This window comes from Rhinolophus hipposideros (assembly GCF_964194185.1).
Source record: "Rhinolophus hipposideros genome assembly, chromosome: 1".
NCBI lineage: Eukaryota > Metazoa > Chordata > Mammalia > Chiroptera > Rhinolophidae > Rhinolophus > Rhinolophus hipposideros.
Genome location: NC_138047.1, coordinates 45,336,950 through 45,353,164, shown reverse-complemented (window position 1 = coordinate 45,353,164; position 16,215 = coordinate 45,336,950).

Sequence of the window (16,215 nt, the reverse complement as noted above, 5' to 3'; positions counted from 1 at the left end):
TGTCTCCGCACTTCTCCCTTCCCTTCTCCCAATTTGCCCACCTTTAGGTGAATTCAGTAGTGCACCTCTTTGTCTTGCCTGTCTGCTATGCAGGAGTCTTTTGTGGAGTTATATCTGTTTAGTTTGTTGCATATTCCAGGGGAGATTTCCAGAGGCTCACCTCACGCCACCATTTTGATAACCCCTCTATGCTCCATGCATATGTATCTTCCAAACCCAAAAGCAAAGGGGAAGCAAGGGAGGGGCTACAGGAGACAGAGAGAGAGAATGAGAGAGAGAGAGATTATTCCTGCTGTTTGTCCACTCCAACTTGCTTGAATAAATATATCATTTAGTATAAACAAATAAATAGGGTTTGTAGAGTTAAACAAACAGCAGTAATTCTTTCTAATAGATAGTCCAGAGTGGAGATAGTAGCACTACAGTCATCAAGCCCCCAAGTTTCTTCTCCCTTTGCTTTAACATTCTTTCTTCTGAGATCTTGAGGTAGCATGCTTCCTTGGGATCCAAAAATTTCAGGGACTAAAATTTTCTATTAAAATTTGTATTTTCCATAAAAGAATTTCAGTATTTATCTAACTATTATCTTTTATTTCAAAGAGTTTTCTTCACAAGTCAAGTTTTCAAGGTGCCATCCTGTATATTTTGATTACCACCTAATTCAGTAATACTCTTTAAGTTGAAAACTAAAAGCATGTTATATTGAAGTGCAGATTCACAAGATGCTACCAAAAGGAAGAAAGAAAATCTTTAGGGCAGGCAGTTGGCAAACATTATTTAACTCAAATAATTGTTTCTGAATCACTTTACAGAACTCAATCAAAATGTGGTATTTCTCAAATAAATTAAGAAATTAACACCTTTTTTATAGAAGAAAACCAATGAATAAAAAATCCAAACGGTTTTCCAAAATCATGTAAAATAAAATACAAATAAAATAATCATGGAACACAAAGAAATAAGTTCAACCCCATGTAGTCATCATGCAGAAATCACACTATAACCACAAAACCACCAACATGCTTTTAGAAATCCACCAGGATATGCATATTTTAAATGGGTCTTTGGCCTGAAATTTATCTGTAGTACAAATTGTACTCCATTTGATAATTCCTCAATGTTATTCCAACTGTCAAAGTAGTTCACATATAGTTTCTATTCATAAACTTTATTTAAGAATAAGGAAATTATCTGGATGTTATGCTTTGACTCATAGCATCATAGTAATTCTTAGTACAGTTGGCTGTCAATCTCTTAGCACTAGCGAAAAGGACCCTATGATTTGAGATAGTGGATACAGAACCAGAATTGACCCTTAAAGGAATATGAGAATGTCCAACCCTGGAGGTGCATTTTTACTCATATAAATACCACAAATAAAAAAATGGCCTGAGGGCAAAATGTCATTTTGATTTTCCAGCAAGTCTAATAGTCTCCTTTACATCATTCTAGAACACATACAATACCATATTCAAGGCCCTGCTTATGTATTTACCATTGTATGTTAATCTATTAAAACCATCATCTCACCTTAATATTTGCTCAATTATTTTATCTATGACATTTTCAAAAGAAATGTTGTATTTCCTTCACTATTGAACACAATTTCTGAGCAAGGCAGATAATTCTTGCCTATCCCCATTCTAAAAATTTCCTTTATATTGAATTTAGCTACAAAAGAAGGGGGGGGGAATCCTGGGATATTATATAACAAAAAATAATATTTTCTTTTTCTATTTTGGTTATTGATGTCTTCAGTGCAGAATCCGTAGAAATCCTACAGGTCTTAAACTGACACCTGTCAGAGACAGCCAGCCCCACCAATTAACAGCAAATCTTTATTGATGCTAACTCCTGGCAGCAGACCTGTATTTTTGTAGAAAAGAGCCCCTAGAAATCTTATGAATTGCTTTTTCCTCAGCGGTCAAGAGAAATGAACCTCTATATTAGCAGAAAGACAATATTAAACAGCTGCTCATAAGTCTCCCTCCAAAAGCACTTTATTTCTATAATAAACAGAATTAAATTGTGTCCATTTCTGGTCCTAAACAACAGGGCTGGGCTTTAAAATGTAGACCAGGCACATAAAATGCCACTGTAAAATCCAGCCTCTATCATAAATAGGGCAGTCTAGGGAAATTCCAGATAGAAATTGTAAGCCAAAGCTTATTAACCAACTGCTTTAAAAGGATATAGGCAAGTTTTATTTTAATTATTATTTTTTTCTTTATTCCTGGAGACCAAATTTAAAAAAATAATAACAAAAAAAAAAAACTTTTTGTTTAACAAAATAACAGAATTTGTTTGTTTGTTTGTTTGTTTGTTTTTGCCTTTCTAATTTGGAATGAAGATAAAATTAAAACTGCCATTCCTGTGTAAATGCCAACACATGTTCTTTTGTGCCAAATGGCTTTATGGTGTGTACCAGCCCCAGCAATGGAAGTCCTCAAGTAGAGGGAGAAGGAGATTTAGTGCTTTTGCCTGTTGAGCAGCTACTGAGCAGAGTAGAGAATTTCTTTTTTTTCATATGTAATCCCTACTGATGACATAAGTGTGAAAAAAATGCTAGTGAGAATAGCTGGATCCTTTCCAGGCTCTTACCTCTCCCCCAAACCCTTCAAGGCCCAGTTGCTGTTGTTTTGCTCTGTGTATTCTGAAGACATCAGATCTGAACTCTTGGATTTATACACCTAGAATATGACTCCTTCAATCTATTTATTTTAAGTATTCCCTCCTCAAATACTGAATGAAAAAAAGCACTAGAAAGCACTAGAAACCAGAGAAAATAAAGGAAGAAAGCCCAGAAAAATATCTGAATGGCAAGAGACCTGAAGAGTAGATATTTTGGAAGTCCCCTCTATTGTTTGGGTTGTTTTTTCCTCTTTAATTGTGAATAGATGACACCCTAAACTGCAAAAGAAATACAATAGCAACTTAAGCTTATAAACCTGCACAAATTTTATTCTTCTCAGTTCTTAACTCAGGTGTGAGAGCCTAATAAAGGCTAAAGAAGAATAACATCCTGATGAGAACCTGGCCATTCAAAGACAAGCACCAGACTGGAAAACGGCCGATTAGCTTGGGACATCTGAAATAAAAATATTTTCTTTGCCATGATCTAATTGCTTAAATAGTTAAAAACTGATTGTTTGAAGTGTTCCCAAATTCATTCAAAATGTGTTCAATTCAGTTACTGAGTAACTTGGGCTTGATTAGGTGAGAAGAAATCATAGCAAATATTTACAAGAGTATTTTTTAAAAAAATATATAAATTTACTTTCATAAAATATATATGCATTACTGGTACACAAAAAAGCAGTAAGTATTGGGGCTTTCCTGATCACTGAGCAAAGAAAATAAACAGTAGTCATAAATGATTAAAAATTATTTTAAATGTAAGAAATAATGTTCTAAAAGTTATATGTGTGGTATACACTCATATTATTTAGTGAAATTGGGAATTTTATTTTTCTATTGGATTAATGAGTAGAAATACATTAAAATTAAAAAAAAAATTCTGTGAAACTATTTGAAAAAGTTCAAATGGGTGATGTTGATAATCTCCTAATCTGCTTTTTCTATAATAAAGATACTTGGAAAATGAATAATTTTTTCATCAAATAATTATAAAAATAAAAATTGGTATAAAATTTATATACTAGACATTCTAAAAATATTCAAATTGAATCAATTTTATGTCCATGTCAAATTTAATTAATTCATATATATATGTATATCAATTGCTCTTCTAGATTATTTGTCCTTTGAGTTTCATTATGTTTAGGACACATAAATAAATAAACACATATGGAAAAAAATTTGTATTATGTATGTGTTTAAATGTATGTGCACACATGCATGCATACACATACAATATATATGCATGCTCCATTTATTTATATGATTAGTGAACATTTGGGTCACTATATGTTCACTATAAGGCATATATATTTTATGAAAGATTATTGTACATGGACAATAAAAAGTATTGCTCAAAATTCTTCCCATTAGGATATTTATTCTTCCTCACTCTCTTTTATGAGCATGCTTGAGTAATCTAACACTGCAGAGGTCCATTTTTCTGATATACCATGCAGGATGATGTATAAACCAAATCAAGCTCATTCTTTTTCTCCTGTGTTATAATCATTGAAAACTTCTCATGAGATCACAGGTATGAATTAATGGATGGATGAACTCACTTGCTGGTCAGGGTTTACTGGACATGCCCAAATTTATGGCTTAGTATACTAGATAAAACACAATAAATGACAGTATTTCCTCTTTCAAATCAAATTCTTAGGTGAATGCTTCTATTGGCAGAGCCCTCTGATTCCATGAACTAGTTACAAAATAAAAACACATTAGATACTTTTTGTAGAAGATAGTGGTAAACAAAATGAAACAAACAAAGACAAACAAACAAACAAAAAACTCCTGAATTGATCTGCTTTGGATTATTCTTTCAAAGGAAGTTCTGAAAATCCACTGGAGAGAGTAATTCATTTATCCCTGTTATTTATTTATAGCTTATGACATGATGACTTCATTGCTAAGTGATAAAGTTAGAATAGCGAGCTTGCATTCCAATAGAAGCTTAAAGAATCACATAATTTGAAGTCAGACAGGGCTTTATGATACAGAGCTTCAACACATAGCTAAACATTAAGCTGGTCCCAGCAAATGAGGCAAGCCTTTAGGTGAGTGAATAAAAGGGAGCAATGACAGCAAAATTAGGGAGTAAAAAGAACACCACATTTAAATTAATATAATTTTGATGTCATTACAAAATGTTTGTTAAGAAATTCAATGAGTTATATTGAGTGACCCTAATTTCTAATCTATTCTCTAATGGTAATTAAAAAGCTTAAGGAGATTTCTCGGTCCTTTCTAGCCTTTCATATTTTCTACACATGCTTCTGCGGTGGCTAATAGTCAGAAAAGGTGAAAGAATAAAGTGAAAATGACAGAGTCATTGATTTTCTAGTCAACAAATTCCAAGTTGACAAATTATTTCCAGGTCAGGCTTCCAGTCATGTTGTAAAATGTTTTTCCAGCTACAGTTTTTAGAAAGCACAGTGTCCGACATCACCATTTTAAGTATGTATGTATGGATGGATGGATGGATGTTTGTATGTATGTAAGTATTCACATGTGAACATTTTTTGAACCAAGCATAATGAGGGATATAATGGACAAATAGTAAAAATCACCCATTTTAAGTGTACAGTTCTATGAGTTTTTACAAATGTATGCACACATGGAACCACCACTGTGATCAAGATACAGAACATGTTTGTCACCCTAAAGTAATTTTTTGATCCTCTTTGCATTTTGTCCTTTGTCCCTGGACTCCTAGTCATCGATTTTTTTTTTTTTTTTAAATCTAAGAAAGGCTAACTTGTATTCTAAACTCCTAGATAGAATTTTCTTTGTCTCTGTTTCTCTCTAAACTTCTCTAAAAGCTGACAACAGGTTTCACAAGGCTAAACTCATTCTGCATTTGGCCAAACTTCATTGCATATATCTAGCTGTGTACTCTTATTAAATCTATAAGTGCATGTCTCTTTATGCTTGCCATAGGCACAATTCACTTAAATCCTCATATTTATACAGATTAAATATTACAGAGAATTTACTTAGGTCCAGGCATTATATTTAGCCCCAGTCCCAGAATATGGTACTAAAAATATTAGACACATTTCCTGCCTACATGTAGATTACAATTGAAATTGAATAAATTCACTATAAACCAGACCCAATATCATTAATTCTACTGAACCTAATATATCATGCATAATTTTAACACTATAAAATGACAAAACTGCTTTAGCTGTACAGAAACTCCACATATTTTACATGCATGCAATTAAATGTGTATAATTAATAAGTACTTATACACATAACAATTGTATACTGAATGAATAAATGAATTTTTCCTTTGTTAACCTCATTCAATATTTGGATGATTTAAAGAATTATTTGATCTCTATACATACACAAGAGACCAGTTTTGAAAACCAGTCCTAAGAACTTTTTCTTTCATTAAAAATAATTAGCAATATATATTATATGGCAGCAAAATTCTTCCACCAACATCTCATTTTCTTTTCAGCATCTGCCATCTTGTTCGTCATTTCACAGTTGAAAAGATTTCTAAATTCTTCTGTTATTTCCCATAACATTCTGACTTCAAAAAAATAAAAACTTTTAAAGACTAACCTTTTTTAATAAATGTCTTTCTTCTCCAAATCAAAAAAAAAAAAGGTAAAATCATTTTTACAAGATATAGAAATGGCTCAAATATTGTGTGCAAGCTAGGGAGCAAAACAGGCACAATATATGTTACTCGATGAGACAGAAATGGACGATAAATATACAGGCGAATATGGAATACAGCCAAAGAGCTAGTAAATGGAAGGTTGTAATTAAGCAGGCACCTAGTGGATTAGAGGAAATTAGACTGCTGCTGCTGCGTTTCTGCTGCCAGCACAGAATGATTTTTAACTCAAAATAGTCAACAGCCTACCAAGAGGACTGTAATTATATATTTTTAATTTTATTCCATAGTGTATGATTGCAGGCAAGACAGAATGAACAAAAATTGAGAAAACTACCTACTATCAATTATATTAAGTTTGATAAGAATATATATGTGAGAAGAGTTATTAAATTTTAAGTTAAAAAGTTGGATTGTGTATTTATTTTCATTCGAGTCATGCAGCATTCAGTCAAAGCCTCCTAGATAGGAATCAAAAGGTAAATATGTGAAGAATTTCATTGCCAGCATCCTGCGCAAGAAACATCTGGCATCATAATCCTAAAATAACATATATAGAGAGCAAATGCCTTGAGCTGAATAAGTAAATTCAAAGCATCTCAGGCTAGAGAATCTACATTTTGAATTAACCATTTTTCCTAGAATCTTTGATTGGAACCAACTTTCAGGAAAAACATAAAATTCAAAGGAAGTTTTATATTAGCTCCCTTTTCCCTTTATGTACTTTCTTCTTCTTAACAACCCCGCCACCTGCCAAGGTATTTATAACTCCCATTTAGTTATCTGCTTACCATGAGCTCTCCCAACTCTAGATCCATACAATATCCACCAAAGTGGACCCAGTTTACTAATCTTCATGCCAGAAACAAATCTGTCAAATTACAATAGTTAAATGAATAATGTCTTATGTGTACTTGTTCTGAAGAACATCCTCTTACAGTAAATGATATTACAACTGCAGATTGGATAGTAAAGGATAACTAAGGCAAAGTCTTTAGGAGATGGGAGAAAAAAAATTCTAGAAATAAGCGCCTTCAAGTATAACTTCTGGTCCATGCTTTGTGTTCTTTTTCTTCCCCCAGATTATGCTATAGATTTACCTGCTTCCTTTTCCACTGCCACCACCAATTATAACACCAACTGCTATAGATTCATAGTCCTAACTCAAGACTCTAAAAATAGGTAGAGCAGTGGGAGAAGATATTTGATAATGACACATCTTTTATGGGTTAATATCCAAAATTTATAAAAAACTCATAAAACTCAATACAAAAAAAAAAAAAAAACAAAAAAAACAACAAAAAAACAACCCTATTAAAAAATGGGCAGAGGACATGAAGAGACAGTTCTCTAAAGAGGACATGCAGACATATGAAAAAAAATGTTCAATGTCACTAATCATTACAGAAATACAAATAAAGACAACAATGAGATACTTCACTTCTGTCAGAATGGCTATCATCAATAAGTCAGCAAACAACAAGTGTTGGCAAGGATGTGGAGAAAAGGGAACCTTTGCAACTATCAGTGGGATTGCAAATTGTTGCAGCTGCTATGGAAAACAGTATGGAAGTACCTCAAAAAATTGACAATAGAACTACCTTAGGTGCCAAAAATTCCACTCCTGGTTATCTATCCAAAGAAATCCAAAATACTAACTTGAAAAAAATTATGCACCCCTATGTTTATTGCAGTGCTATTCACAATAGTCAAGATAGAGAAACAACTGAAATGCCCATTGATAGACAATTGGATAAAGAAACTGTGGTACATTTATACAATGGACTACTACTTGGCCATAGAAAAGAATGAAATCATACAACTTGCAACAACATGGATAGACCTTGAGAATATTACACTAAGTGAAATAAGTCAGACTGAGAAAGATAAATACTATAAGATCTCACTTATATGTGGAATCTAAACAGAACAAATGAGCAAACAAAACAGGAATAGACTCAGATATATAGAAAAAGAGAAAAAGAGGCTGTCTTTTCTCCATTGTATGTTTTTTTTTTTGCTTCTTTGCCAAAAATTATCTGCCATATTTATGTGGGTTTATTTCTGGGTTTTCAATTCTATTCCATTGTACTATGTGTCTGTTTTTCTGCCAATACCATGCTGTTTTGATTATTGTTGCCCTGTAGTACAAGCTAAAGTCAGGAAGTGTGATACCTCCAGGATTGTTATTTTTTCTTAGGATTGCTTTAGCTATTTGGGGTCTTTTGTTGTTCCAAACAAATCTGATGATTTTTTTTGTTCTATTTCTTTAAAAAACGGCATTGGGATTTTGATGGGGATTGCATTAAATCTGTACATTGCTTTAGGTAATATGGTCATTTTAACTATGTTGATTCTTCCAATCCATGAGCACAGAATGTCTTTCCATTTCTTTGTGTCTTCTTCAATTTCTTTTAAAAAGGTCTTATAGTTTTCAGCATATAGGTCATTCACATCCTTGGTTAAGTTTATTCCTAGGTATTTTATTCTTTTTGTTGCAATTGCAAAAGGACTTGTTTGTTTTAAATTTCTTTTTCTGAGATTTCATTGTTAGTATATAAGAATGCAATGGACTTTTGTACATTGATTTTCTAGCTGGCAACTTTACTGAATTTGTTAATTATTTCTACTAGCTTTTTGGTGGCATCTTTAGTGTTTTCTACATATAGCATTATGTCATATGCAAAGAGTGACAAGTTAACTTCTACATCCAAATTTAGATGCCTTTTATTTATTTCTCTTGCCTGATTGCTCTGGTGAGGACTTCCAACACTATTTTGAAAAGCAGAGGTGATAGGCGACAGCACCGTCGTGTTCCTGAACGTAGAATAAAGGGCTTCAGTTTTTCACCATTAATTATGAGATTAGCTGAGAGTTTGTCATATATTGCCTTTATTATGTTAAGGTATTTTCCTTCTATACCTATTTGATTAAGTGTTTTAATCATAAATGGATGTTGTATCTTGTCAAATGCTTTTTCTGCATCAATTGATATAATCATGTGATTTTTGTCCTTTATTTTGTTTATGTGATATATCACATTGATGGATTTGCCTATGTTGAACCATTCTTGTGCCCCTGGGATGAACCCCACTTGGTCGTGATGAATAATCTTTTTAATGCATTGTTGCATTCGATTTGCTAGAATTTTGATTAGGGTTCTTCTGTCTTTATTTATCAGAGATATCGTCTGTAGTTTTCTGTTTTTGTGTTATCCTTACCATATTTTGGTATCAGGGTAATGTTGGCCTCCTAAAATGAGCTAGGGAGTACTGTCTCTTCTTTAATTTTTAAAAGACTTTGAGCAAGACAAGTATTAGATCCTCTTTGAAGATTTGGTAGAATTCACCATTTGTTGAAGCCATCTGGTCCCGGACTTTTGCTTTTGGGAAGGTTTTGGATGATTGATTCAATTTCGTTACTGGTGAACGGTCTATTTAGATTTTCCGATTCTTCATGATTCAGCCTTGGAAGGCTATATGTTTCTAAGAACTTGTCCATTTCTTCTAGGTTATTGAATTGGTGGCATATAGTCCTTTATAGTATTCTTGGATAATCCTTTGTATTTCTGTGGTGTCCGTGACAACTTCCTCTCTTTCATTTCTGATTTTGTTTATTAGTGTCTTTTCTCTTTTTATCTTAGTGAGTCTAACCAAGGTTTTGTGGATTTTGTTAATCTTTTCAAAGAACTAGCTCTTTATCACATTAATTATTTTATTGTCTTTTTGTTCTCCATTTCATTTAGTTCTGCTCTGATTTTTATTATGTCCTTTCTTCAGCTGTCCTTGGGTTTCATTTGTTCTTCTTTTTCTAGTTTTTTTTTACGTGTAAGGTGAGGTAATTTATTTGGGGTTTTTCTTGTTTCTTGAGATAGGCCTGTAATGATATAAATTTCCCTCTTAAAACTGCTTTCACTGGATCCCAAAAATGTTGATTGGATGTATTTTCATTCTCATTTGTTTCTATGTATCTTTTGATATCTCCTCTTATTTCTTCTTTGACCTGGTCGTTCTTTAAAAAAATGTGGTTTAATCTCCATGTATTTGTGGTTTTTCCTGCTTTCTTTTTGCAGTTAATATTCAGTTTCAAAGCCTTGTGATCAAAGAATATGCTTGGTATGATTTCAATCTTCTTAAATTTGCTGAAGTTAGTTTTATGTCCCAACATATGGTCTATCTTTGAGAATGCTCCATGTACACTAGAAAAAAATGTATAGTCTGATGTTTTAGGATAAAGTGCTCTATAAATGTCAATTATGTCCATTTCATCTAATGTATCATTTAAGGCTGCTGTTTAATTTTTTATTTTCTTTTTGGATGATCTATCCATCGCTATCAATGATGTGTTTAGGTCCCCTAGAATAATTGTGTTTTGATCAATTTCTCCCTTTAATTTTGTTAGTAGTTGCTTGGTATAGTTTGGTGCTCCCTGATTGGAGGCATAAATATTGAAGACTCTTATGTCTTCTTGTTGTATAGCCCCCTTTACCTTTATGAAATGCCAATCTTTGTCTCTTGTTACCTTTTTTACCCTGAATTCTGTTTCATCTGATATCAGAACGGCTACATCTGCTGTTCTCTGGATATCATTTGCTTGGAGCAAAAACATACAGTGCAGAAAAGACAGCCTCTTCAATAAATGGGGCTGGCAGAATTTGAAAGCCATGTGCAAAGAATGAAACTGGACTGTTATCTGTGGCCATGCACCAAAAATTAATTCAAAATGGATTAAAGATTTAAGCATAAGACCTGAAACAATAAACTGCATAGAAGAAAACATAGGTACTAAACTTATGGACCTTGGGTTCAAAGAGCATTTTATGAATTTGACTCCAAAGACAAGGGAAGTCAAACTAAAATCTAAAATAAATGAATGGGACTATATCAAACTTAAAACCTTCTGCACAGCAAAAGAAACCATCAACAAAATAAAGAGGCAACCAACTGAATGGGAGAAGATTTTTACAAACAGTGCCTATGATAAGGACAAAATATGCAAGGAACTCACGAAACACAACACCAAAAAAACAAAGAACCCAATTGAAAAATGGGCAGAGGACCTGAAGAGACATTTCTCCAAAGAGGTCATACAAATGTCAAATAGACATATGAAAAAATGCTCAACATCACTAATCATCAGAGAAATGCAAATAAAAACCACAATGAGACATCACCTCACTCCAGTCAGAATGGCTATCATCAACGAGACAAATAGTAACAAGTGTTGGAGAGGCTGTGGAGAAAAAGAAACCCTCATACACTGTTGGTGGGAATGAAGATTGGTGCAGCCACTATGGAAGGCAGTGTGGGGGTTCCTCAAAAAATTATGAATAGAATTACCACATGACCCAGGATTCCCTTTCCTGGGTATCTACCAAAAACGTCTGAAAACTTTTATCCATAAAGACAAGTGTGCTTCAATGTTCATTGCAGCTTTATTTACAGTGGTCAAGACATGGAAACAACTAAAATGTCCTTCAGTAGACTAATGGATAAAGAAGTTGTGGTTTATATACACAATGGAATACTATTTGGCAGTAAGAAAAGATGAAATAGGACCACTTTTGCCAACATGGATGGATCTTGAAATTATATGCTAAGCAGAATAAGTCAGACAGAAAATGTAGGGAACCATATGATTTCACTGATATGTGGTGTATAAACCAACAACAATAAAAGAACAAAACAAGCAAATGAGAAACAAAAACTCATAGACATGGACAATAGGTTAAGGGTTACCAGATGGTAAGAGGGGGAAGAGGGTGGTAGATGAGGGTAAAGGGGATCAAATATATGGTGATGAAAGGAGAACTGACTCTGGGTGGTGAACGCACAATGCGATTTATAGATAATGTAATACAGAATTGTATACCTGAAATTTGTGTAAATTTACTAACAATAGTCACCCCAATAAACTTTAAAAAAAATCTGTTGGTTGCTAAATCGGAGGGGGAAGGAATGAGGGAGAAGGTGAAGGGATTAGGAAGAGCAAATTAGTAGACACAATATAGTCATGGGGATATGAAATAGAATATGGGGAATATAACCAGCAATGTTATAAAGATTATGTAAGAGGCCAGAGGGGCACTGGACTTCTCAGAGGGATCACTTCATAGACTGTGTCGATGCCTGACCAGTGCATTATGCAACTAAAGCTGAAGTAGAATAATATTGTGTATCAACTGTAATTAAATATATATATATATATATATATATATATATATATATATATACACATATATATGTATATATACACACACATACATATATACGTAAATATATATATATATATATATATATATATATATATATATATATATATATATATATAGTCACGGGAGGGGTAATATAGCACAGTATAAGCCCCATCCCCCAATCTACTATTATCTTCCTATAAGCAATGGTGTTTTAACTGTTATATAAGATGTCAGAGGGGTAGTAGATTGGGGGATGGGGCTTATCACTTTGTGGGGAGTGTAAATGTCTAAATATTATGTTGCTTTGTACACCTGAAACTAATTAAAAAAAAACCCACATAGAGCAAGTCAGTCTACCACAATCAAATGTCCTCATGTCTAGTGAGATTGTCATGAGTACACGCAGCCAAACAAACCTATTGAATTAAAAACTCATTCAGCTTCTCATCAAATTTTTACAATTAAAAGAGTGAAGAGGTTTGCAAACAAATATGATTGATCAATAAATATCCAACATAAAGAAAAATCATTAATTACCTCTGTTACGCTGAAGTGTTTAGACTCGATACTTGTTTCATGAAAACTAGAGGTAGTTGAGTATGGGCTAGTGAATAACCATTATCAAAAAAGAAAAAAAGAAATATACTTACTCTAGAAAATGAAAGCACTTTTGTTATAATTCAATCCACCAAGTTGCTACTGAACACTTAAAATTATATAAATTTAGATTCAGAAGGCACTTTACGGATGATTTACTAAATGTTTTCATTTAAAGTATGAAATCCAGTCCTTGAGATATAAAGCAATTGGCATAGTAAGATCCAACAAGTTAAAACCAGAAGATCTATGTCTGCCAGCTTCCAAAACAACATCTTTCCTTGACAGCAATAAAAATGAAGGTGTTTTTTTTTTGTTTGTTTGTGTGTTTGTTTTTCCCCATGCTGGTCAATTCAGAGAAATAATAATGACTATTGTATACTTTTCATTCAAAAGCACAATAATTGTATTAAGACTATGAGAAAAGAATTGTATTCTATACATCATATTGTTAACAGAGGGTATTTCTGAGACATGAGGTGATTGGGAAATTTCACTTACTATGTTGCATACGTAATCAGCATATTCCAAAGGTATGTAGCCTTCAAGAGTTACCCTTTATTAAAGTCCTTATAAAGTCAACTCAAGCTTCTATTCCATGAAACTGGAACAGGTTCATCTCTTCTCTCATTATTTTTAAGCCATCCTGAGATGCCACACAAAAGGGGCATCCAGAAGGACACTTAGAATTTCCAGGATAGTTTACACGAATTCCCTGCTCCTTATTCAGTTTTCAATTGCTTAGTAAATCCCAGCACTTCCACAGGTTGCTCAGGTTCTCTATGTGTCATTTTATCCCAAAACTTTTATTTAATTTTTAATATATGCCTAGCAATGTTATTAGAACTTTGCATGCATTAATTGATTTAATCCTGAAAGAAGTCTACGAATTACATACAGTTTACCCCCCATTTTAGAGGTAAAGTAAATGAAACACAGAGAGGCTCGTAGTTATGTTTTGGAACCAGGATTTGAACCTGGGTAAGCCTGGCTGCAAAGGTTACATTCTCAAGCATGTCTGTATTGCTTCTATTTTATTCTATTTCATTCCCCAAAGTACAACATAATGTTGCTGTGTGGATCATCTACCAAATCCATGATATACTGGAAGATAATGTGGAACAAAAAAATAAAGATTGGAAATTGAATGGGAGCATTATTGTTCCTAAATTCCTAACCATCACAAAGAATCTCTTACTCACTTTCTTTTCTTTGTTTCCCAATTGCTGACGTTGTTGTATGTTTAGGGCCACCATTTCCATTTTCCCCTCATTTTTTGAATCTTTGGGAGCAAACCAAAGTCTTCCCTCTTGAGTTATTTAATAGACAAAGGACAACTCAATCTTCTATTATTATTTTAAAGAAAGAACATATTTTTTGTCACCTCTCTACAGTAGCTTGGGCTTTAATCTTCATTATCAAAAGAGTCGTTATTTTGAGTTACCCTTTTAAAAAAATCATCTATCCTTAATCTACTTAATTCTACTTTTCCCCCTAAAATGAGGATGTGCATATATTAGGTTGGTGCAAAAGTAATTGCAGTTTTGCAATTATTTTTAACCTTTTAAACCGTAATTACTTGAGCACCAACCTAATAGTTCAATTTTGACAATTTTTGTTCCTATTGCATATATTTTACAACAAACAAACAAACAATTCTATTGTTTTTGAAATTAGAAGAAATTATTCTAAAGTTATAAAGTTTGATTTATACTTCATTAACTTTTTAAATGTCATTATGAAAATTGAAATTGTTTCCTAGACACTAAAAATGCAATACAGTGATATATTAGATTTGAGAACTTGAATAGTAAATGGTCTTTTCTACTTTTTCATCCTGAATATAAATGAAAGACTACCAGAAATCTAGGTGGACTCCTGTCTGTTAAGTCGTGGGATATTAGATGATTAATCAAAAAAGAAAAAAAAATCTGCCTATATTAATTATTTTAATATAATAATTAGAAAATGTTTATTATCACTGCTATGTAATCATCATTTGGAGTATTTAAAACTAATCATATATGATAAGATTTTTTTCCCTTTTAGATTACTAATTTATAATTGTTTGAAAATGATAAACTATTTATGGAGAAAAATACACAAATACACACAGAAAAAGAATTTTGCACAAAATAACAGGAAGTTGACCACTGAAATGGATCTACCCATCTCTAGGTTTAAATTATAGTGTTAAAGTTATTTTTAAATGTATATTTTGCAAGTTATTAGTCTTATTTTTATTAATGAACATATTTTTCTAAATTTAAGAAATAATACCATATTTAATAAAATCTAAGTTAACTTTAATTGTATTTTATATTTCATGAAAAAAAATAACCTAATGTTAATTATAGGATATTATTGATGGAAAAATGCCTCCAGCTTTCAGAGATGTGGAAAGTCTATCTTAGAATCCATGCATTATGGTATTTATTTATTTATTTATTTATTTTAGACATGAGAAATTGCTTTTACTTCAGATAAATGAATATATGAAACATTAGGTTTTAGAGACTTTGTCATTTTTCTCTATTATTTTCCAAGAACTGAATTCATTTTCTTTCCAACATTCATTCATGTGTATCCAATGTTATTGTAGATCTATTATTTCCAAAAGTTTACTTTGACGTGTCTGACCTTATCCTGAATACTTCCAATCTCTTTCTTGCTGAAGACCTGAGTCTACCCACTCTAGGAGGTAGTAAAAAAAGGAACAGAGGCCAAACAGCCTGCAATTTCTAGAATCAATCATATCCACTCTCTGATTTGTTAGATGTTGAATCCTGTCTTCCAACATATATTTCATTTGTGTCTCTTTGATGTCTATAACTGAGATGTCTGCCAGACTTCTTTTTCCTATTGTGATTTTTTGGTTCTGTCTCTTTTCACCAACCTTGTTAATGCCAAAGACTTTGCATTATCCTTCCAAGCCTTTGCTTCAGTCCAGCCCTAACACTATCCTTCTGATCCATCTTTGTTAGAAGTAGGTATCAACAATGCCAACAATAACTGTAGGACTGCCAAGGTTTTTATCTGGGACAAGGTTGTTTTTTTTTTTTTTTAAATCTGATAGTTCTTTCTCCTAATTTTCTCATAAGGTGTATTTCATATTATTATCTCCCTCGACATAAACCAAAGG